This window comes from Mauremys mutica, unplaced genomic scaffold (genome assembly GCF_020497125.1).
Source record: "Mauremys mutica isolate MM-2020 ecotype Southern unplaced genomic scaffold, ASM2049712v1 Super-Scaffold_100416, whole genome shotgun sequence".
Lineage (NCBI taxonomy): Eukaryota > Metazoa > Chordata > Testudines > Geoemydidae > Mauremys > Mauremys mutica.
Window position 1 is genome coordinate 18,188 of NW_025423336.1, and position 24,261 is coordinate 42,448.

The 24,261-nt window shown below is 51.4% G+C and overlaps 3 non-coding genes across 3 annotated transcripts; 2 read left to right on the top strand and 1 right to left on the bottom strand.

Moving 5' to 3' along the window:
* The first annotated feature begins 1,983 nt into the window (after positions 1-1,983).
* On the top strand, positions 1,984-2,065 carry TRNAS-GCU. The gene has a single exon. It is a non-coding gene; the product is annotated as a tRNA-Ser (tRNA).
* An 8,601-nt stretch (positions 2,066-10,666) lies between these two features.
* On the top strand, positions 10,667-10,740 carry TRNAT-UGU. Its single transcript has one exon. It is a non-coding gene; the product is annotated as a tRNA-Thr (tRNA).
* Positions 10,741-12,826: 2,086 nt separating this feature from the next.
* On the bottom strand, positions 12,827-12,899 carry TRNAK-UUU. Its single transcript has one exon. It is a non-coding gene; the product is annotated as a tRNA-Lys (tRNA).
* Positions 12,900-24,261: the final 11,362 nt, after the last annotated feature.

The following is a 24,261-nucleotide window of genomic DNA, read 5'->3' on the forward strand; positions in this document are numbered from 1 at the left end:
CAGTCTGAAACACAAGGGAGGTTTCTGGAATTGAAGGAAGGAGCAGAAAATGGAGAGGAAAGAAACAGAGAGAAAACACCTCATCTCTCTCCCCTCCCCCTCCCAGCAAGAAATGTGACCAAGGACCAGCGTTAGGGGAAATGGTGCCCGGGGCAAAACTTGTACTTTGGCATTTCCCCATTGCCCCTGGACGATCCCCCTCCCCCTTTACCGCTAGCTCCTGCACTCCCAACCCTTGCACCTCCTTCACCCCTAACTCCTGCCCCCTCCTGTGCCCTAACCCCTACACTGTGTCCCCTTTGCCCTTAACTCCCGCACTCCCCTCCTGTGCCACCAGCCACTGCCCCGCTCCTGCACCCCCTTCACCCCTAACCCCTGCACCCCATCCTGCACCCACGTGGGGACACTGACCTGTGTGCCTGGAGCAGCTGGCATTGCTGCCTGCTCCTCCCTGGGATGCTGCTCCTCCGGGCACACCTAGGGCCTGCGGGGGCAGGGTGATAAGCGACATCATCCGAGCTCCCTGCATCCAGCTCACTTTCCTCAGCCGGGCTGCATCAGGGGAGGGCAGAGAGCAGCAGCTTCTGATGCTCCCCTCACAGCCCAGCCCAGGTGGGGAAAGTGACCAGGACGCATGGAGCACATAGTGTTGCTCCTCGCTCCCCCCACCCTCTGTGGGGCCACGGAGGAGCACTGGGGCAGGGAGAGCAGTGAGCACCTTTGCACTGGCACACGGTGCCCTTTGACCCCCTGGAGCCCTGGGCGGCTGCCGGGGGCCCCACCCCTAAGGCCGGCCAGGCTCCCCAGCACGAACAGCAGAGACACAGGGAGACTGGCCACACACTGAGCAGAGGTAGCCTGGATGGCTCATAATGGAGGCTTGCGGGGGGACTCAGCCTCCCCAAACCTTGCGTTGCCAAGGGGGCAGTAGGGCCCATGACTAGGGGCCCTGGCCAAATTGGGGCCCCCTGGAAAAGTCTCCCCCATGTTGGCCCCAGGGCTGGAGGAGCTCCCACTCCCTGCTACGGCCCGGGGGCTGCAGCAGGGGCACAGAGCTTCTCTGGTCTCGGGGCCGCAGCGGGGCCGGGGTAAAGGAGTGACAGGGTGGGGCCAGTGGGGGAAGGGGTGGAACAGAGGTGACAGTGGATGGGGCCGTGGAAGGGGGCAGAGCCACAGACAGTAACGGGGGGTCATGGTTCCGGTTCTGGGGCCCCTGCACTTGTTCTCCCTTTCCCTGGGCTTTGGCATCACTAGCCCCTGCTTAGCGAGTAGGGTTCAGTGGTCCCAAAATGTGGGGCGTGACTCCTAGGGGGACACAGAGGAACATTCATGGGGGCACCTCAGGGCCTGAGCCAGCCCCCATGGAGGGAGCAGCACTCAGCCCCACTCTGTCCCAGCTCTTCCCCAACCCCACACTCAGCCTGGGCCTCTGGTGCCCAGCTCGGCCTTGACCCCCTTACCCCTGTCTGCACCCCTCTCCCCAGCAAGCAACAGCCCCACTCCCAGCCTTGGTTCTCGACCGCGGCTTCCGCGGGGCCACAGCCATGGCTAAGAGGGAACAGTGTGAAATGTTTGGGGACCACTGGTTTAGGGAGATGTTCTCAATCGCTTCTATGCAGTCCAATAAAAGCTATTCCTCACCCACCTACCCCTCCATCAGGACAGACTAGGTGTGTTCTGCTGCCCTTCACTCATGCAGGAAGGATAATAACATTTCATTCCATTCAATCCTAAAGTGATTTGTAACCCACCACCTGCCAAAATGGTCATTTTGGGAAAGTGGCCCCATCATGCTGCATATCTAGGCAGAGTAGGTGTGTCTATGCAAACACGATCTGTTCCTGAAGTCTTTCCCCCAGATCCTCACTAGATGTGAGAGGGGAGCTCATTCACCCCTGCTTCTGCTTAGTATTTAGAAACTCCTTATTGTCCCTATCTCTGCTGGCCTTAGATTTCTCTTCCGATCTCCTTCTTGGCAGCTCAGATGAGGTGGCCGAGTGGTTAAGGTGATGGACTGCTAATCCATTGTGCTCTGCATTCATGGGTTCAAATCCCGTCCTCATTGGATACCTTTAGTCTTCACCTCCCTTTTATAGACAACCATCTCCCTCTTTGGTACAATGACAGATTGACCAATGTTGCTTCTTGCAAACAAAAACCTTCTCAGAAACTCAGAACTCTCTTGCTTTAAATAAAATGTCTAAATCCCAGATTTCTTTAAAAAAAATCTCTAGTGCTGTATTTCTTAGTTTTTATCTCAAAAGGAAACATCCTCATCATCTCCCCCAAACACCCTGGGACCTGCCCAAATTATTAAAATACCCTCAACCCGAGCAAGGCCAGAGCAGTGAACCAGAGCTAGTGTCTAGGCCGAGCTGTTCTGAAGGAGGCAACTCCAACATTTTCTCCCTACTTCCCTTGGCAAGGTCTGACTGAGAAAACAAAATTCCCCAAACTGAAAATTTTCTGCTGAAAAACCAATACTATTCTGGTTGGGGACTTCGGTTTGCAAGTATTATTGTTATTATTCTCTTCTGATTTCTGAATCAGTTCAGTCTTTGTCCTCCAGGTGTGTTTCCACCTGCTGAGTTGTGGGGGAGAGAGGCCAAGTCATGATGTCTCTTCCCCTCTTTCATAGTTTCTTCCAACTTGCTAGGAAGCTCCTTTGCTACCATGTGAGTCAAGCAGTATCTATTGTCGCTGTGCTATCTCGGAGAAGTCTGCATTGTACACGTTTCCTGGGATAGTCCTTGGGAGTGTGGATCCCTTCAATGGGCCAGCAGCGAGTCTGGCTCCTCCATTGTCACACCCGAAAGGCTGGTGGGGGGCATTTCCCAACCTCATAACATATCTCAGTAACGCACACAATGCAAAACTTCATAACTTCCCAACCAATGTGAGCACACACAATCCAACACGATATTAATGTTCAACAGATCAAGACTTTTGAAATGATACCTCACCAGGCAGACTTTGTACAAACCATGTCATCATTATATGAGAGTGGTGAATATGGGGCTTCCAGGTGCTGTTTTGAGCACAGCGTGCCACACCTGGGCTTCCATTGCAATGGAGACGTAGCCTTAGAGTCCATCTCTCCTGGGATAAAGATGACAGCAGGGCTGGCCTGGGTCATCTGACTTGGGCTCATGGAGCTAAAGGTGTGGGGCTCAAAACTGTGGTGCAGATATTTGTGTTCACGCTGAAGCCTGGGTTCAGAAAGCCTCACCCCTCATGGGGCCTCAGAGGTTGGGTTCAAGCCCATTTGTCGACATTGTAATTTTATAGTCTTGCAGCCCAAGCCCCATAAGCCTGAGTCAGCTGACCCGGGCTTTGAGACAGGTGCCCTGGGTGTGTTAATCACAGTGTAGACATAATATTAGGCTGCGTCTCCAGTACAATGAAACACCCAGGGCTGGCCCATGTCATATTAATCAGGATCCTGCAGCTTGGTCTGGATAAAGTTGCAGTGTATGTGTCTCAGCTCAGACTCTGTACCCTGCTCTAGGAGCCCAGAAGGTTGGGAGGGAGTTTATCAAGTGGAAATGGTAAAACCGCAGTGAAGTATTACCTTGGACTCATGGCATTTCTCCATTGGTCTGTCTGCTCTTAACTCCCAAACTTTCTGTAACTCTGTTATCAGTGCCTGTAATTTAAACCATAGGAATAGCCACTCTGGGATAGACCATTGGTCCACCTAGCTCTGAATCTTGTCTTCTGACAGTAGCCAATGCCAGGTGCCCCAAAAGCCACTCCCCAAAGCACCACTGGGAATTGAACCCAGGATCTCCTGTTTACAAAAACATGTGTTTTAACCAGCTAAGCCATGGTGCCTGCTGTTATTTAAAGCCTCCTGTCTGCCCACACCTGACTGTCTGCCAACCCCCACAGGGGCCTGACAAGTGTTGCTCATGTTTGGATTCTGTAAAGCAGAGGAGCAGGTGAAGTTTTGCTCCCAAGGTGGGTGTGTGATTCTTTGGACAGGTCTATGCTACAAAATTAGGTCAGTGTAACTACATTACAAGGGGTGTAAAAAATTTACACTCCCCCAAGCAATACAGTTCTCTCAACCCAGCCCCGGTGCAGATAGTGCTGTGTCAACAGGAGGGCTTCTCCCATCAACAGAGCTCGGGGAGGGGCTTGGTTAGCGAAGTCCGAGAGACTAGGTGGCCTGTGACGCTTGCATGTGGGGAGGCTGGGCATGAGCGCTGGAAGCTCCCTAAGAGCTAGTCCGCCTCTTGCTCGCTCCTCTCCTCCCCTGCGACCTCCTTGCCTGATGCTCGTGCCTCTACACCCTCTGCCCCAAGGTCTGCCCACCACCCCCACCTCTCTGCCCCTCCCCTGAGACCTGCTCTGCCCACCACCCCCACCTCTCTGCCCCTCCCCTGAGACCTGCCCTGCCCACCACCCACACCTCTCTGCCCCTCCCCTGAGACCCGCCCTGCCCACCACCCACACCTCTCTGCCCCTCCCCTGAGACCTGCCCTGCCCACCACCCACCTCTCTGCACCCTCCCCTGAGAACCGCCCTGCTCACCACCCACACCTCTCTGCCCCTCCCCTGAGACCTGCCCTGCCCGCCACCCCCACCTCTCTGCCCCTCCCCTGAGACCCTTCCTGCCCGCCACCCGCACCTCTCTGCCCCTCCCCTGAGACCTGCCCTGCCCACCACCCCCACCTTTCTGCCCCTCCCCTGAGACCTGCCCTGCCCACCCCCCCCCCCTCTTTGTCCCCTCCCCTGAGACCTGCCCTGCCCACCACCCCCCCCTCTCTGCCCCTCCCCTGAGACCTGCCCTGCCCACCACCCACACCTCTCTGCCCCTCCCCTGAGACCTGCCCTGCCTGCCACCCACACCTCTCTGCCCCTCCCCTGAGACCTGCCCTGCCCACCACCCACACCTCTCTGCCCCTCCTGTGACACCCATCCTATCCACCACCCACACCTCTCTGCCCCCTCCCCTGAGACCTGCCCTGCCCACCACCCACACCTCTCTGCCCCTCCCCTGAGACCTGCCCTGCCCGCCACCCACACCTCTCTGCCCCTCCCCTGAGACCCGCCCTGCCCATCACCCACACCTCTCTGCCCCTCCCCGAGACCCGCTCTGCCCACCACCCACACCTCTCTGCCCCTCCCCTGAGACCCGCCCTGCCCACCACCCACACCTCTCTGCCCCTCCCCTGAGACCCGCCCTGCCCACCACCCACACCTCTCTCCCCCTCCCCTGAGACCCGCCCTGCCCACCACCCGCACCTCTCTGCCCCTCCCCTGAGACCTGCCCTGCCCATCTCCCACACCTCTCTGCCCCTCCCCTGAGGCCTGCTCTGCCCACCACCCACACCTCTCTGCCCCTCCCCTGTGTCCCGCCCTGCCCACAGCCCCCAACTCTCTGCCCCCTCTCCTGAGACCCGCCCCGCCCACCACCCACACCTCTCTGCCCCTCCAGTGAGACCTGCCCTGCCCACCACCCACACCTCTCTGCCCCTCCTCTGAGACCCGCCCCGCCCACCCCCCACACCTCTCTGCCCCTGCCGTGAGACCTGCCCTGCTCACCACCCACACCTCTCTGTCCCCTCCCCTGAGACCCATCCTGCCCACCACCCACACCTCTCTGTCCCCTCCCCTGAGACCCATCCTGCCCACCACCCACACCTCTCTGCCCCTCCCCTGAGACCCGCCCTGCCCACCACACGCACCTCTCTGCCCCTCCCCCGAGACCTGCCCTGCCCACCACACGCACCTCTCTGCCCCTCCCCTGAGACCTGCCCTGCCCACCACCCACACCTCTCTGTCCCTCCCCTGAGACCTGCTCTGCCCACCACCCACACCTCTCTGCCCCCTCCCCTGAGACCTGCCCTGCTCACCACCCACAGCTCTCTGCCCCTCCCCTGAGACCTGCAATGCCCACCACCCACACCTCTCTGCCCCTCCCCTGAGACCTGCCCTGCCCATCGCCCCCACCTCTCTGCACCCTCCCCTGAGACCCGCCCTGCCCACCACCCACACCTCTCTGCCCCTCCCCTGAGACCTGCCCTGCCCACCACCCACACCTCTCTGCCCGTCCCCTGAGACCTGCCCTGCCCACCACCCACACCTCTCTGCCCCTCCCCAGAGACCTGCCCTGCCCACCACCCACACCTCTCTGCCCCTCCCCTGAGACCCGCCCTGCCCACCACCCACACCTCTCTGCCCCTCCCCTGAGACCTGCCCTGCCCACCACCCACCTCTCTGCCCCCTCCCCTGAGAACCGCCCTGCTCACCACCCACACCTCTCTGCCCCTCCCCTGAGACCTGCCCTGCCCACCACCCACACCTCTCTGCCCGTCCCCTGAGACCTGCCCTGCCCACCACCCACACCTCTCTGCCCCTCCCCAGAGACCTGCCCTGCCCACCACCCACACCTCTCTGCCCGTCCCCTGAGACCTGCCCTGCCCACCACCCACACCTCTCTGCCCCTCCCCTGAGTCCTGCCCTGCCCACCACCCACACCTCTCTGCCCCTCCCCTGAGACCCGCCCTGCCCACCACCCACACCTCTCTGCCCCTCCCCTGAGACCTGCCCTGCCCACCACCCACACCTCTCTGCCCCCTCCCCTGAGACCTGCTCTGCCCACCACCCACACCTCTCTGCCCCTCCCGTGAGACCTGCCCTGCTCACCACCCACACCTCTCTGTCCCCTCCCCTGAGACCCATCCTGCCCACCACCCACACCTCTCTGTCCCCTCCCCTGAGACCCATCCTGCCCACCACCCACACCTCTCTGCCCCTCCCCTGAGACCCGCCCTGCCCACCACACGCACACCTCTTTGCCCCTCCCCCGAGACCTGCCCTGCCCACCACCCACACCTCTCTGCCCCTCCCCTGAGACCCGCCCTGCCCACCACCCACACCTCTCTGCCCCTCCCCTGAGACCGGCCCTGCCCACCACCCACACCTCTCTGCCCCTCCCCTGAGACCCGCCCTGCCCACCACCCACACCTCTCTGCCCCTCCCCTGAGACCCGCCCTGCCCACCACCCACACCTCTCTGCCCCTCCCCTGAGACCCGCCCTGCCCACCACCCACCTCTCTGCCCCCTCCCCTGAGACCCGCCCTGCCCACCACCCACACCTCTCTGCCCCTCCCCTGAGACCCGCCCTGCCCACCACCCACACCTCTCTGCCCCTCCCCTGAGACCTGCCCTGCCCATCGCCCCCACCTCTCTGCACCCTCCCCTGAGACCCGCCCTGCCCACCCCCCCCACCTCTCTGCCCCTCCCCTGAGACCCGCCCTGCCCACCACCCACACCTCTCTGCCCCTCCCCTGAGACCCGCCCTGCCCACCACCCACACCTCTCTGCCCCTCCCCTGAGACCCGCCCTGCCCACCACCCACACCTCTCTCCCCCTCCCCTGAGACCCGCCCTGCCCACCACCCGCACCTCTCTGCCCCTCCCCACAGACCTGCCCTCCTCACCACCCACACCTCTCTGCCCCCCCCCCCGAGACCTGATCTGCCCTCCACCCACACCTCTCTGCCCCTCCCGTGAGACCTGCCCTGCTCACCACCCACACCTCTCTGTCCCCTCCCCTGAGACCCATCCTGCCCACCACCCACACCTCTCTGTCCCCTCCCCTGAGACCCATCCTGCCCACCACCCACACCTCTCTGCCCCTCCCCTGAGACCCGCCCTGCCCACCACACGCACCTCTCTGCCCCTCCCCCGAGACCTGCCCTGCCCACCACACGCACCTCTCTGCCCCTCCCCCGTGAGCTGCCCTGCCCACCACCCACACCTCTCTGTCCCCTCCCCTGAGACCTGCCCTGCCCACCACCCACACCTCTCTGCCCCCTCCCCTGAGACCTGCCCTGCTCACCACCCACAGCTCTCTGCCCCTCCCTTGAGACCTGCAATGCCCACCACCCACACCTCTCTGCCCCTCCCCTGAGACCCGCCCTGCCCACCACCCACACCTCTCTGCCCCTCCCCTGAGACCCGCCCTGCCCACCACCCACACCTCTCTGCCCCTCCCCTGAGACCCGCCCTGCCCACCACCCACACCTCTCTGCCCCTCCCCTGAGACCCGCCCTGCCCACCACCCACACCTCTCTGCCCCTCCCCTGAGACCCGCCCTGCCCACCACCCACCTCTCTGCCCCCTCCCCTGAGACCCGCCCTGCCCACCACCCACACCTCTCTGCCCGTCCCCTGAGACCTGCAATGCCCACCACCCACACCTCTCTGCCCCTCCCCTGAGACCTGCCCTGCCCATCGCCCCCACCTCTCTGCACCCTCCTCTGAGACCCGCCCTGCCCACCACCCACACCTCTCTGCCCCTCCCCTGAGACCCGCCCTGCCCACCACCCACACCTCTCTGCCCCTCCCCTGAGACCCGCCCTGCCCACCACCCACCTCTCTGCCCCCTCCCCTGAGACCCGCCCTGCCCACCACCCACACCTCTATGCCCGTCCCCTGAGACCTGCCCTGCCCACCACCCACACCTCTCTGCCCCTCCCCTGAGACCTGCCCTGCCCACCACTCACACCTCTCTGCCCCTCCCGTGACACTAATCCGATCCACCACCCACACCTCTCTGCCCCTCCCCTGAGATCTGCCCTGCCTGCCACCCACGCCTCTCTGTCCCCTCCCCTGCCCAGCCCAGCCCAGCCTACCGCTTGCACCTCTCTGCTCCCGCCCTGAGACCCGCTGTGCCCACCTCTTTCTTCATGCTGCTGTTGTTATTCCATGAATCATCAGGGATGAAATAAAAAGTTGAGTTTACTCCAGGGTGAGGAAAGAAAGGAGCCACCAACCCCCTGGCAAAGCTCAGTGCCCCAGAGAAAACCTGCCCCCTGCTATCGCAATCACTGATGTACTGGGGATATGGTGGGAAAGGGACTGTCTGAATTAAGGCAGGATTAATCAAGGCAGGAAAGGGACAACAATCCTCTGCAACATCATTAACCACAAACATATTCTCATCATACTCCAGCCAGAAGGGAAATGGGCAGGAATTCTTGCTGTTCAGCCATGGACACACGCACAGCAGTGAGTGTGGTGTGGAAGCTGGTCTGGTTAAACAATTGGAAATGATCACTCAGTGAGATCAGAACTAGAGTGTAGTGAGAAAACTGCATACAGCAAGTAGTTGTGTCTGAGTGATTAAGGTGATAGACTAGAAATCCATTGGTGGCTCCCTGCTCGGGGTTGAGTCCTGTCAACTATGGAGAAATGTGTGGTTCTTTAAATTTAACAATTTAGTTTCAGTGGCTGAGCATCCTTGGTGGCAACAGGAGCTAGATCTTGTCTCACTTTCAGGCTGTCTACACAACAGAGTTATGCGGCTTTACTTAAAGCATTTTAATTAAACTGCTGTTGCGTATCCACACTATGTGGCTTGTGTCACCAGAGCACATCCACGCTAGCAACTCTTGGATCGCCACAGAGAGCAGTGCACTGTGGGTAGCTATCCCACTGTGCAACTGGCTGCAGGGTGCTTTGGGAAGGGTTTGCAATGTCTCATAGGCTGGTACAGCATCACATCCTACTACACTGACAGCCGCTTTTCACTTGAAGTGTGTGTGATGGGGCAGAGACTGTGGGGGGGGGGAGAGGGAGTGTGTGCGTTGCAGAAGAGTGAGCGTGTTAGCGCACTGTCTCTAAGTTCAGACAGCTGCTGGAAGCAACCAGTCCTGAGGCAGGGGGAGGGGGACAGCACCGATATCAGCCCCCGCTTCCCTCACTGGCTCAACACAGCACCGCAGTCTCTGTCACACACACACATGCTGCTCCCTGCCTGGCTCGGTGTCAGGGGTGCTGGCTCATGGGGGTTTAGAGAGCCATGGCCCCACTACTTTTTACAAGCCGTAAGGATGAACGACAGAAGGGTGGACAGAGTGGAGTCTTGGGGGGAAGAGGGGTTCTGTGGGGGTGGCCTTGGGGGAGGAGTAGGACGAGGCATCAGGTAGAAGGGGTGGTGTGGGGTTGGGGGCCTGAGGGAGAAGGGGTGGAGTGAGTGTGGGGCCTTAGGGAAGGGGTGTCATGGTGGCACCACAGTTCGGATGCCAGTGCCCCCCCACACACACTGTAAGGAAGCTTCCGCCGCCTGCTCTGTGTTCGCAGGGCGGGAGAGAGCAGCATCCACGGCAGTGATTTGCTCCTGGCTGCCGGAGCAGAGCAGCAGGCTCAGCTGTCAGAACTTCCCAGAGCGATGAAAGGGGAGGGGCCCATGGCTCTGTAGCAGGAATGCAGGGCAGGCGAGTTCACAGCGGGCATTGTGGGATACTGGAGGAGGCCAGTTATGGTGATATCATGAACAGCAGCGTCTACACTGACAATTTGTCACTTTAAGTTTGCTGCAAAAAGCTCTAGGCTTCTCGTCGAGGTGATTTTATTTTGTCACCAAAACAGGGCAGTTTTGTCGCCAGACGTGGCATTGCAGTGTGTGCACCAGCCACAAGCTGCCGACTGAGGGAGCATCATGTGTTTTTCACACACCTGAGCAATATAATTCTGCTGAAATAACTTTGTAGTGCAGACCTGGACAAAGATTAACTCACACACACAACTTGCAAGGAAAATGTCACCTGCTCCTCTGCTTTGCAGAATCCAAACACAAGCAAAGCTTGTCAGGCCCCGGTGGGGATGGCAGGGAGTCAGGTTTGGGCAGACATGACACCTTAACCATAGCCAGGCACCATGGCTTAGGTGGTTAAAGCACCTGTTTTGTAAACAGGAGATCCTGGGTTCAACTCCCAGTGGTGCCTTATTGACTGGTTGTTAGAGCACCTGGTATTGGCTACTGTCAGAAGACAAAACAAGGAGCTAGAGGGACCTTTGGTCTAGCCCAGGGTGGCTGTTTTTATGGTTTAAATTACACTCACAGGCACTGATAACAGAGTTACTGAAAGTTTGGGAGTTAGGAGCTGGTACATGAGTGTTCTAAGCCCCTCACAGATGACCCTCTGGGACGGGGCAGGTCTGAGCTCTCACACCAAATGGCTCATTGGGGCTGCTAGAATCTGTGAGCAGCTCATTTAGTTTCCACCAAGGGTTGAGTCCTGCTTCGTGCACCGTGTGTGAGAATGAAAATCCTATACCGCCCTTTGAAATAACGAATGCAGCAGGACGTGTTATTGTCCCTGCCCCAAAGCAGACAGACCAATGGAGAAATGCCAGTGAGTCCAGGCTAATACGTCACTGTGGTTTTACCTTTTTCATTTGCTAAACTCCCTCCCAACCTTGTGGGGTCCAGAGCCCGGTATTGAGTCTGAGCCGAGATGTCTACACTGCAAATTTACCACCCCACGGCCCTAGCCTGGGAGCCTGCACTGGCACGGGACAGCCGTGGGTGTTTCATTGCAGTGTGGACATAGCCTAGCATTATGTCTACACTGCCATTAACACACCCAAGTCACTATTCTCAAACCCTGGGTCAGTTGATTCAGGCTTGTGGGGCTTGTGCTGCAGGGTTATAAAATTACAGTGTAGACACTTGGGCTTGAGCCCAGCCTCCGAGACCCCACGAGGGGTGAGGGTCTCCGAGCCTGGGCTCCAGTCTGAGCCCCAGGAGCCCAAGTCAGATCATCCAGGCCAGCCGGGCCACAGGGATTTTGTCACAGTATAGATGCCCTCTCAGGGTATGTCTACACTGCAATGTAAGCCCAGGGTTAGCAGAAGTCATGTCAGTAGCCCCAACACATAAACCTAAACCAGGAGGGAAAGTCCCACCCCCAAATAAGCTGGGCAGTGTCCTTCTCCCTACGGTTCGTAAGTCCGGCAACCAAAAGTCCTTTAACATGAGCCCCCGCCACCCTGCACCCCACTCACAGCTGTTGTCCTTAGTCAGTGCAAGCCCAGAGGTGCCTCTGTAGAGTTCACCTGCCATCCCGGATGGAAAAGGGGGAAAATAAGAAGGCACCGTACTCACTATGGTGTCTAGGGATTCACTCATCCCTCCACAGCCACCCTGTCCTAACGTTGGCCTAACACCTAAATTTTAGAATTGGGACCCAAGCCCCAGCCCACTTGGCTTTGGAACCCCTGTCCCCTGCCTAGCAAGTGCTATTGAATTGAGGGTGAGTCCCTCAATCAGGGTCTGCCAAGTACAGTTGTGCTGCCCTCGATTCACACAGCAAGAATAACAACCCTTTATTTCTCCTGCCCCTATAACATGGAGACTGGGAATCCAACACCAGCCACAAGTGATCATTTTGGCAAGCAACCCAACCTATTTCCAACATACTGTAAAATCCACATGCAGCCTCATACACGAAACCTTGCAAGAAAATCTTCCTGAGGGGGTCTGAAGCACCTGCTGCTGGAGGGAAGGAGGGAGCTGTGGGTTGGGATTGAGGAGCACTGGGAATAGGAGGGGGCTGTGGGTTGGGATTGAGGGGCACTGGGAATAGGAGGGGGCTGTGGGTTGGGACAGAGGAGAAGGGTGAAGAGGAGCAGGCTCTGGTTGGGAGTGAGGAGCAGTGAGCATAGGAGGGACTGAGGGTTGGGATTGAGGGGCACTGGGAAAAGAGGGGACATGGGTTAAGGCTGAAGAGCATCTTCATTTGGGGATCCAGCAGGACAGGGGAAGGCAGCAGGTGATTCTAATTCCTTAGGGATATTCTGTGTGTTTGTATGTGTGTGTGTGTGTGTGTGTGTGCAGGGGAGGAACATGCTATATGCCCAGAGGTCGTTATTCCTCCAGGCTGCAAGGACAGAGGGGCTGTCAGGAAGTTGCCCCTTCAAACCCACACACAAAAAGGCCCTTCTGAGGAAAGGGAAAATCCTGCAGAGAAAAAGTAACATCAAAGAGGACTCCAGCAAGACAGCTTAAGATCTTGGGAAGTAGTTTATCACCTGGCCAAGGATTTGAACCCTGGACCCTCAGATTAAAAGTCTGATGCTCTGCCAACTGAGCTAGCCAGGCTCATAAAGCAAAAGATCAAGTTGGTACAGAGGAGAAACTAGTCAAGAAAACAGCAGGAAACAATACTGGAAACCTGCTGCTCTCTCTGGCCTGGTCAGGGGTTGTGTCGATCGGGTGTCCGCACTAAGTTCGGCATCAATATGGTGATCCCGGGGAAGCTTGGGGTCCCCAGGTTGCCTAAGGAGAGGTGAAACAGAGCAGGTCAAAACTCCCGTGCTGATCAGTAGTGAGTTTGTGCCTGTGAATAGCCCCTGCAGCGTAGCCTGGGCAAGACAGTGAGACACGGTCTCTTTTTAAACACCCCCCCTCCCCCGCAGAGCCTGGAGGGGGGGATGGGAGTACCCACATGCTGGGGATTCTGACTTGAAGGGGGGGGAATGCTCCCAAGCAACACGGATCTTGAAAAGAGGAACAGAGACACCCACAGATCCCGGATGGGGGCAGGCAGGGGAAACCACACACTGGAGCTAGTTCATGGGGTGGGGGACAGAGACACCCACCAGAGATCCTGGATGGGAGCACCCACATGATGGGGATCTTGAACTGGGAGGAGGGAAGCACCATGTACCAGAGGTTCTGAAGGGGGAACAGGGACACCCACACACCAGGCGTCTTTCAGCAAGAGCTGCGGTCTTGATTTACACAGGGCAGTGATGGGGAATTAACCACGTCCCTTGCGGAGCTTGTTCCACTAGAAGATTAGCCTCATTGAAGTACCCAAACCTTTTAATAATAAGAAGTGAAATGAAATGGCCACATGATGGCAACAGAACCTAAGAAACGTGTTAGTCTCTAAGGTGCCACACGTAATCCTGTTCTTTTTGAGGATACAGACTAACACGGCTGCTCCTCTGAAACCGAAGAGATGAGAAGTCATGTTCTTGTTCAATGTGCATTGAAGCTGAAAAGGGAGATATTTCCTCTTTGATTCCTAAGCCCCCAACTCTAATCCACTAAACACCCCTTTCCTCCCACAGCCAGGACTAAAACCCAGGAGTCATAACTAGTGGCCCCCCTTTACCTTCTCTCTGTGAGGAAGAAGAAGCTCTGAGATCCCTGGGCTGTCCCCTTGCCACCCTGCCTGGGCTGCCCTTGAAACCCAATGGGGTTTCCTTGGGCAGTTTTGAATCTTGCTCCCAGGAAGGGTGTAATTTTAGGAGCAGGTTCCAAATAGTGCAATTAACCAGCCAGAAGGGACAGCAGGTATCGGTGTAGGAGCTATCGAAATAATCATAGCAAAGTAGTTCAGGGAAACTGTTATTAATGAAGTGTGAGTGAAAGGTGAGAATCTGATGGTGTCAGTGTCACACTAGAGGGCGCTGAGTTGGTTTTAAATTTGTCATCCAAACCCAGCCACCACCTAGCACATGTTTTAACCTCTTCCTCTCTTACCGTTGCTCCTTATCAGAGAAGGGGAGAGAGCAAACGAGCAATAGAAACACAGACCTAGTGACCGGAGCAAACATTTCTTTGCTCCTTGCTTGGTTCTGTCAGTTATTTGGGTACAAATTCACCCCCCACCCACTGTCTGGGCTGGGCTCAGTGGGCAGGAAGAGCTCAGCTGTCAGTGGGACTTGGGGAGCTCGGGACATTGCTGTGAGCTGCTTGAACGTTCAGGTGAAAACCACCTAAACACGGACACAAGGTCTAGGCTGCAGTAACTCATCTTGCATCTGCGGCTGTTGAAGCTACAAGGCAGAGGACTAAGTATAACATTTAAACTTATGTTTGACCTCAGAGAATAAAACAAATGTGTCTGTGAAAAGAGGGGAGTCGAGTTCAATCCCTTGTCACAACCAATATGCAAACCAGGAACTTGTTGCTTTGCATTCCTGATGTGTCGCCCTCATGTGGCTATTCTCATAGACCCATAGACTTTAAGGTCAGAAGGGACCATTATGATCATCTAGTCTGACCTCCTGCACAACGCAGGGCACAGACTCTCACCCACCCACATCTATAACAAACCCCTAACCTATGTCTGAGTAACCTATTCTGTTCAGTACCTTTAATTAAAAAATTGTGTTTTTTTCATAGAAACTATATTTTCCTTGTAGAGACTCAGGGGCAGATTAATCTACAAAGGGAAGGTGATTCCAAGGCAGTTCTGGAGGAGAAGGGAACATTTTCAGCATCACTAAATTATTTTGTTGTGCCTCACAGAGAGAGAAAGAGAGAGAGAAAATAAAGCTATTAATTTGAGCTACCGACACAGTTCACAGCATGAAATACACAATTTTGTGTTCAATGAGTTGTGTTCATTTACATAATATGAAAAATATGTTTTGGGCAATGCATGAAAACCTCACTGCATTGAACAACCCACCTGATCTAGTCAATGTACTACAGAATATTTTAAGAAGTTAAGAAAGATGTACTTATAAATTAATGTGTTGTGCCATTTACACACGTACAAGACACAGAAGAAACTGAATTATTTGAGCTACTAAAATTTCCATTTTCTCACAGCATTTTAGGTCTCAAGGTTGACCTAACAGTTAACAGAGAGTTAACTTTGACTGTGACTATCTCTTACCTTCCAGAACATCGAGTTCAGTAAAGCTCAAACTCTGGAAAAACAGGGAATACAGAGTGAGGGTACATGCCCAGATAACCTTAACTCTGCCCTCTAGAAGAGAATCCCTGATAGCGTATGAGAACAAGGAAAGGTTTGGGGACAAATTACAGCTACTTCCCAAGAGTTTGTTTCTTCTGTAATTAATTGATCCTGGCCCCATCAATTGATCCTGGCCTGGTGTCTGGCTGTGAAATTTACTATTTACTATTTTTATCCCAGCATATTTAAAGATGAAACTGCTTTACAAAAGCTCCTTTATTTTAGGTTATACAAACAGGTCACTTCCCCAGCTATTTCAAGGAGATGGAATTTTCCTGACCCACAGGGAACTTAAACTATCATGCTCAAGGTCACACATTCCTTAGGAGAAAACGAAGGGGAAAAAAACCAAAACCCACCAAACCGTTGCTGTTTCTACCCAAATGATCAATGAGACCAGAAAGTGAGACTGTGAAATTAACTGTGTGGTACTACAGTGACTCTGCAGTTACTTGGATGCAGACACACCCATCTCTACGGTTGGTAAACGTACAGAGACTCTGCTGCTGCTCATGAACTAGCAGCACATGACCTCTGAACAGCTGCCATTCGAATGCATCTGAAAGTCACAAGGAACAATGATCTGTGTTAAAGGAAGGTTGCCATTTACTAGAGCCCCAGTTGATGCCGTGTGCACAAACAGAGGATTGAATGTGTAACAGGGAGTTTGGTAAATCTTGGTTATTTTAGTTTTGTAACAGGCTCCTGTCCACGTCCAGTAGAGTTTTCAGTCTCAATGGCAACTTACTTACCAAATGTAATACAGACTAGTCCATGCCTCCCAAGTGGATGTGGTTCTTGTTCTTCTGCACATTGTAGCCCATGGAGGCCAAGGACCTGCAAATGTGTCTTCATGTGCCTTTGTTTAGTTGATGTCTTACTCTAAAGCTATGTCTACATGAAAGAGTAACATGGCTTTAGTTAAAGTGTTTTAATTGAACAGCTGTTGCATGTCCACCCTCTGCCCCTGTGTCACCAGAGCACATCCATGCTAGCATCTCTTGGATTGCCACAGAGAGCAGTGCACTGTGGGTAGCTATCCCACTGTGAAGCTGGCTGCAGGGTGCTTTGGGAAGGGTTTGCAATGACTCATGGGCTGGTACAGCATCACATGATGCAGGTTTCTATCCCGTTGTTCCATGGGCATCCTACTAGATTGCCAGCTGCTTTTCAGCTGCAATGTGCGTGGTGGGGTAGAGAGCATGTGTGTGTGTGGGGGGGAGAGACAGTGTGTGCGTTGCGGAAGAGTGAGTGTGTCGCACACGGTCTCTAAGTTCAGACAGCTGCTGGAAGCAACCAGTCCAGAGGCAGGGGACAGCCACGACATCAGCCCCCCTTCTCTCCCTGGCTCAGCTCAGCACAGCACTCTCTGTCACACACACACACTGCTGCCTGCTTAGCTCTGTGTCAGGGGTGCTGGAACAGGGGGGTTAGGGGGCCATGGCCCCACCACTCTTTACTGGCTGTTAGGACAAATGATGGGGGGTGAAGGGTGCAGTCTTGGGGAAGAGGCGTCTGTGGTGTTGCCTGATTTGGGGAGGGTTAGTAGGGACAGTGGAATTTATCCACTTAATTTGGTTGTATGTAATAATTAATTTTATAATTAATTAAGAGTGTTAGTAATAATTAATAGATATTAATAATATGGGTATGGCTCGCCAATATGTGTGATCAGAAGATAAAAGTTCGTCTTGAATCAGGCTTCACAGAATTTAATACAAGGAGATTGGGGTGTATTACAGGAATTAGGACAGAGACAGAGTTTAGTCAAACAAGACCTTTTATTTAAAATCAACAAAACAAGAAGTAAATGTAAAATGTTAAAAGCAGTATGAGATTACAAAGTTACAAAATATCACAGTTCTTTAAGAGATATAATATGATATTATACAGTTCTAAATGTACTCTACAGCGCTAGAGTAAATTTCACACCTCTGCTAGAGGAAGTTACAAAGAAACTGGTTATAAGTAAAACCCTCTTTTGTTTAACCTAAATGCTCTAGCAGAAATGAGAATATGTTCATACTCACAACTTTGAGAAGAATCAATACTACGACTTAGTATTAACAGCTTTCATAGGAGAAAAGGCTTCGAAGCAAGTTGAGACGACAAGGAAACAGAGAGATGTATCGCCTGCTCTAATGGTGGATTATCACACCTTTTATAGGGAGAACTCCTTCCTCTTACGCCCAAATTTGGCTTTCCCCATGGAAAGGTGAGGGTACCTGTTTTCATAGGCTGACCTTTGTATACGTATTAATGACAACTATCTAGTATCTTGTGGTGTACTTGTTAGGTCCTTTTGCACCTAACTAGGTGAAAGGTTAGCAGATATTCAGAAAGTCCCTAGACAATTTGCGTAGGTCTGTTTCCTATTATCACTTTTCTGAGTAAGGGTCTTAAAGGTTGCTTTCAGCGTCACAGAGGAAATAGGCCAGGATGTCTGGTCTAGAAGTTTCTAGGTATCTTGCGTTTACAGCTATTGCAAATTCTATTAATCTATGCAGCCTACACACTTTTATCAAAAAGACATTTTATACAGACCAACAGATTAATCCTCAGGGCTACACGCCCCCCTTTGATGGGGTGGTTTACATAAAGAAACCCCATCACCTAGGACTTAACATCTGTGGGGCCCTTTTTAGTTTCATACCTGGGCAAATTTTGGTAGGTATCAGGAATGGGCACCATGTATATATATTCATCTTTATCCCCAGATGGTGCTCGTCTGTGCATTTGTTTAGGTGATTGTCTGGGTGTCTGTCTAGGTCTCTGCCTAGGTTTTGGCTTGGGTTTGTTGCGTTGATACAGCATATAACCTAATATAAGGAAATTAATCACAATCCCAATTCCTTGGATAATTATCCATACTTCTAATCCGAATTTTTCTTTAGAAGTTGTTGCAGGCTCATTCCCTTCATTCATTAATTGGGTAATAACTTGTTGGGCTTCATCCATATTGTTAGTAATTTGAATGAGGTGAGTCTCTTTACGAGTCATTAAGGATTTCAGTTGCAACCCTAATGGTGGAATATAAGCCAGAAAAGTAGGTGTACCTTGAATAGTTAAATTCTGGTAATCAGGGTTAGACTGAATAATGGTAATGTTCTCAAAAATAGGAATAGGGGAAATAACTTGATTCCCTATTACCGTGGGTTGCCTTGGGGTAAAACAGAAATTTGGCTCTGTGACAGGACACTCCAAGGGACCATACTGGTACCTCTTTTGGTTGGTAACCACGCAAAATTGGTTCCTTCCAGCATAGGTCACCTTCTCCATCGGAGTCTTCCATGTGGTCAGCCTCACCAGGCATGACGATGATGAATTCTGTGCTTTCTCTCCCTGTAGTCCACACAAAACAGTGTCTGTTTCAAACACATTACACCTACAGATATACTGGGGTCCCTTTTCAGAACAACAGGCCATCTGTGGTACCTTCCAAGTCTGAGTTGGAGTGTGATAGACTACCAGGGGAGGTGCATTAACGCGTTCCCTGTAGATGTCATCTTCGAGGTGACCTATAGAATGGATAGCAGCCAATTGCCTGTACACATCTCTGTCTGGGTCAAACACTGGTAACGAGACCGTGAATGAAACATACAAGGATCGTGCCATTATACACTCTTTTGTAAGAGAACAACTGTCTCGATTGGGGTGAGGTGTCACAGATCCTATCTCTCTCATAGCACCCACTGACAAATGCTGGCATGCATCCAAACAAGTGGATCTTTCCTTTTCCAGCTTCTGAAAACATTTAGGACAATACCAACTCATTAGTTGTTCATCCTTAATTAAGTCAGGGACTTCTCCTAATTTTAAGGATCGCAATGCATCAGTAATTGTGCTTACAACATATTCCCCATATGCAGAACATATAATTTCTTTCCCCAAATGCTGATCTCTTTTCTGATCATTGTTTAAAGAAATTAACTGGTTAATTTTCTGTTGAGTTTCATTAAACAATTGGGTTATATCATGCATATTATAAACAGTAAATCGTTCTTCCTGTGCCAATCCCTTTATTCCCTGTAACATTGGATTGACTACTCGGTTAGCTTCCTCCTTTAACACATAATCTATATGCTTGCGGATTTTTCCAATATCCGCTTGGTTCCAAATTGACATTCCTGCACCAAATAGTCCAGTTAGGGATCCTAAACCTCCAAGGAGATTTAGGCTACGTTTTCTCCTAAGAGTTGGTGACTTAGGGACTTTATCATCCTTCAACAGAACAATATCCCGTACTCGTTGCTGATAGGCTACAATCCTATCCACAAGTCGTACTGAGAAGAAAGAAGCTACTTTGGTATGCTGACAATAGCTAAAGTCTCCTAAGTACCAATTAGACAAATTTAGCACTACAGGAATATGCATAAATTGAACTTGATTAATTATTTTCCCCATCATGGGTGTTGTGGTAAGACCACTAACAGGTCCTGGGCTTAACACTGGACAATTTACATCATTTATTCTTGACTGATCAACATCATAGTCAATAACTGGGTCCTGAACTCTAAGTTCAAATGTCATATTCTGGACATATTTTTTGTTTCCTGTTTTGGTTTGAAAGGTAGCTATAATGAGCACCTCATATCGCCCTTGGTCTTCATATTCAAGCTTATACAAGGTTAAACTTCCCCCTGTTATCAAATTATTACAGCTAGCCTTATTTTTCCAAGTTCCATAAGCTATACCATGTTTTAGGGAAGTTGAATTTATAAACGTCTTGCAACCACCACCCTTTGAATCCTCATCCAAGGGCCACATCTTTTTCCAACCACTAGAGGGTAGTGTAGTTACTTCTACCAATTGATATTCAAAAGTAACATCTTCCCCCCGAATTCCCTTAACCTGTTGAATCGGGTTGTTGACCAGTTCTGGATTAAGGATAATAGTCCGTTCCTTCTTTGTTGGTATGTTCTGTTGCTTGGGCTCAGATAACTGAGTACGATCCGGTCGTCTGGTTTCCTGGGGTTGCAATATTTCGGTTTCAGACTTAAGATTTTGGCATAGTCCTACCCTTAGAGCAACAATAAGGGTGTAATAAGTCAAAAATGTCAATGTCAATTTCATGGTTGCAAACTGCTGGGCTCCAATTGTTGCGATTTCGTCTGATCACTTAAGTCCTGAGGAGGAAGTTGCTCCTGCGACCTGGACGATCGATACAGCTTTAACTGGTTAGCATGATAAATTTTATCTCTATTATGCTTTCCTCCTGTTACTCTGATCTTATATACTGCTGAACTGAGTTTATCAATGATTTGGAAAGGACCAATCCATCGATTACACAACCCATGTTCTGGTGACTTATATGACAATAACATTACTTGGTCTCCTACCTCCCAAGTATTCTCTCTCTGGTTTTTGTCAAAGTAAGCCTTTGCTTTACGTCTGGATTTTCCCAATTTAGCAGCTACCTGCAAATGAATGTGATTTAAATGTTTTTGCAGATTTTGCAGGTAGGTATCCATTTTTATTCCCTCTAATTGAGTGCCACTAGCTTGCCAAATTAAATGTTCTGGTAATCTCATTGTTCGGCCTGTCATCACTTCAAAAGGTGTTTTATCAGTAGATGCAGCCGGTGTCGCCCTTAATGCCATTAAAATTAAAGGCATGAGGGTGTCCCAGTTACGTCCATTGGCATCAACCAGTTTCCTCAACATCACTTTTATAGTCCGATTGGTTCGTTCCACCATCCCAGATGACTGTGGTCTATATGGGATGTGTAGTCTCTGCGGGACTCCCATCAATTTAAGACAATCCCTAAAGAACTGTCCTGTAAAATGTGATCCCTGGTCTGATTCTACCTTTGCAGGGATCCCCCAGCGAGAGAAGACTTGTTCTACCAAGACCTTGGCAGTGGCTTTTGCAGTATTGGCTTTAAGAGGAAATGCCTCTATCCACTTTGAGAAAGGATCGATAATCACCAATAGATATTGGTTACCTCTTTGGGTCCTTGGCAAAGGACCTACAAAGTCAATCTGCAAAGCCATCCACGGACCTTCATACACCTGGGATCTTAGTGGCGCATTTCTTTTGGATGGAGTAGGATTAGCTTGGGCACATGCCAGACAATTTTCACAATATTGTTGCACATCCATCCTAAGAAGTGGCCACCACCCTACAGATGCAAGACGTTGGACAGTTTTGTCCACTCCCTGATGTCCTCCTGTAGGAGTGTCATGGACCATGTACATCATTTCCCTCCGTAGGTGAGCTGGAACTACCCACACAGGGAAAGGACCTCCTGTGTACATGAGAACTCCATCTATGACTTGTAACTGCTGTTCATGTCGTTTGTACAAAGGGTCTATTGTAAGTGATCCCTCTTTGTCTATTTTGGAAAGCTCTAAAATTACTTTTATTATGTCCTTATCCAATTTTTGCATGTCTTTTAGATCTGGTATATTGGGTTGTACCAATTTAGTTGCAGCTATAGGACATTTAGGATTAGGGTTAATAACAGAATACTCCTGATCCTTACTTTCCCAAAATTCTCCTGATCGGGCTCCTTCACGGGCCAATTTATCAGCTTTCTCATTTTCCATAGCATAGGGGTCTAATTTCCAGTGAGCTTTTACTTTTTTTATATTGATTGGCCGCTCTGAAACAGTAACTATTACTGTTAACCAATGGATATATCTCATCAGTGATGCATACCTAATAGGTGTGCCATCAGAAGATGTAAAACCATTTGTTTCCCAATATGGTAGGAACTCTGTGAGAGAATTGCATACCCATGCAGAGTCTGAAAACAGACAGATATCTTGGTATGTGGTGGTGATGGAGAACTGCACACAGTACTCCAACACACAAGCCACTGCAGCTAATTCTGCATATTGAGCCGAATGTGGAGTGCATGAATATGCCTTTTCCCAAGGCTCTCCTTTCCCCTCAGGGGGAACTGCATAGATTCCGAACCCAGTATAGGGTTTGCCTTGATGGTAATAACTAGAACCATCAACAAAGAATTTATACCTATTAATGGGATCTGTCTCCTGGATTAAAGGTTGAAAGAGCCTTTGTTTTTCCTCCCCCCTTAGATCCAATTGAGCAAAGTTGGGACACTTGTGTGGCTCTCCCTGATATAATAGAGCTGTTGGTAACAAGGATGGTGTCCTAATAGGTTTGACTGCAATATCTTTCCCTTGCAGTAATAATGCCCAGTGAGCAAGGCGAGCATTTGAAACTTGCCCATCTTTTACCCTGTTGGACAGTAAAAACTGAAGAGGAGTGTGCGATGAGTGTAATATGATCGGGCTGAGGCCAATTAGAAAAGAAAAGTGTTGTATGGCCCAACTGGTTGCCAATAGATACTTTTCACAATTGTCATATTTGAGTTCAATTGATGACATTAAACGTGAGGCATAGGCCACAGGTCTGATTTTCCCATGCCTTTCTTGTGAGGCCACAGCCGCCAACGCATTAACACTCACCGCTACCTCCAGATGATAGGGTATTTCAGGATTTGGTGTGATCAACACCGGAGCCTTGATAATGGCCTGTTTTAGTTGGGATACTGCCTCCGTGTGTTGCTCAGACCATTCCCACTGTACACCTTTCTTTAGAAGTTGGTACAAAGGACCTGCAATAGAAGCAAAATTAGGGATGAAATCCCTGTGGTACCCAGTTAAACCTAGGAAAGCTCTTAAAGCCGTAGGTTCCTGTGGTAAAGGCAATGTTTGGATTGCATCCACCTTCTGTTGCGCTGGAGTCCTACCCCATTTTGTCAGGGTGAGGCCCAAGAAAGAGACACAATTAGCCATTAGCTGAGCCTTGGCTGGATTGCACTTTAACCCTGCTTCTTTTAGAATTTGCAGGAGCTCATCAAGTCTTTCTAAGTGCTCCTTTTTCGTCTGTGTTGCTAAACACAGATCATCTACATATTGAAATAGAACATTTGGTTTAGAAAATGGTGACAGTATCCGTCTCATTTGTGCATGGAATAAAGCTGGAGAGTTTTTATATCCCTGGGGCAAACGTGTCCAAGAATATTGCACTCCCTGAAAACTAAATGCAAAACGGTACTGTGAAATGTGTGCCAATGGTAATGTCCAAAAGCTGTTACTGATATCTAATACAGTAAACCATACAGCCTCTGGATCAAAGGATTTGATTAGATCTGGCATTTTGGCCACTGTGGGGGCACAAGTTGGTGTGACTTGGTTTAGGCGTCTGTAATCTATTGTGAGACGCCACGAACCATCCGGTTTCTTAACAGGCCAAATAGGTGAATTTGCAGTGGAAGTACATTTTCGTAGTACTCCCTGTGTCAGCAAGGACGTAATAGTCTTTTCTATGTATGGATTTGCTTGTTCTGGGTAAGGATACTGTTTTTGGGCTGAAATTTCTCCTCCTTCCACAACAATAGTGACGGCCATGCATCCACAGTCATGTTTGTGTTTAGCAAAGGCATCTGTATGTTTGTACAGTAATGCCTGTAACTCAGGTTGGTCTGCATGTTTAGCCACTATTTTGTCCAAATCATACCCTTCAGGTTCAAAGTCCTCCACTGGAGATACCATGCCACACTCAGGTATGACCACTGGAGAGTCATCCTTTTCCTGTTCTACTGAAAGACACAATAATTGGTTACACAAATCAAGAACACATCCCTGTTTGTATAAGAAATCAGTTCCCAATAAGGAATTCTTTGGGTCTGCTAACTTCATTAATGCAAAAGTATGATTCTTTCTTAGGTGACCTATCTGTACTTCAAGGGGTGTAGAAAGTGTGGTAGTAACC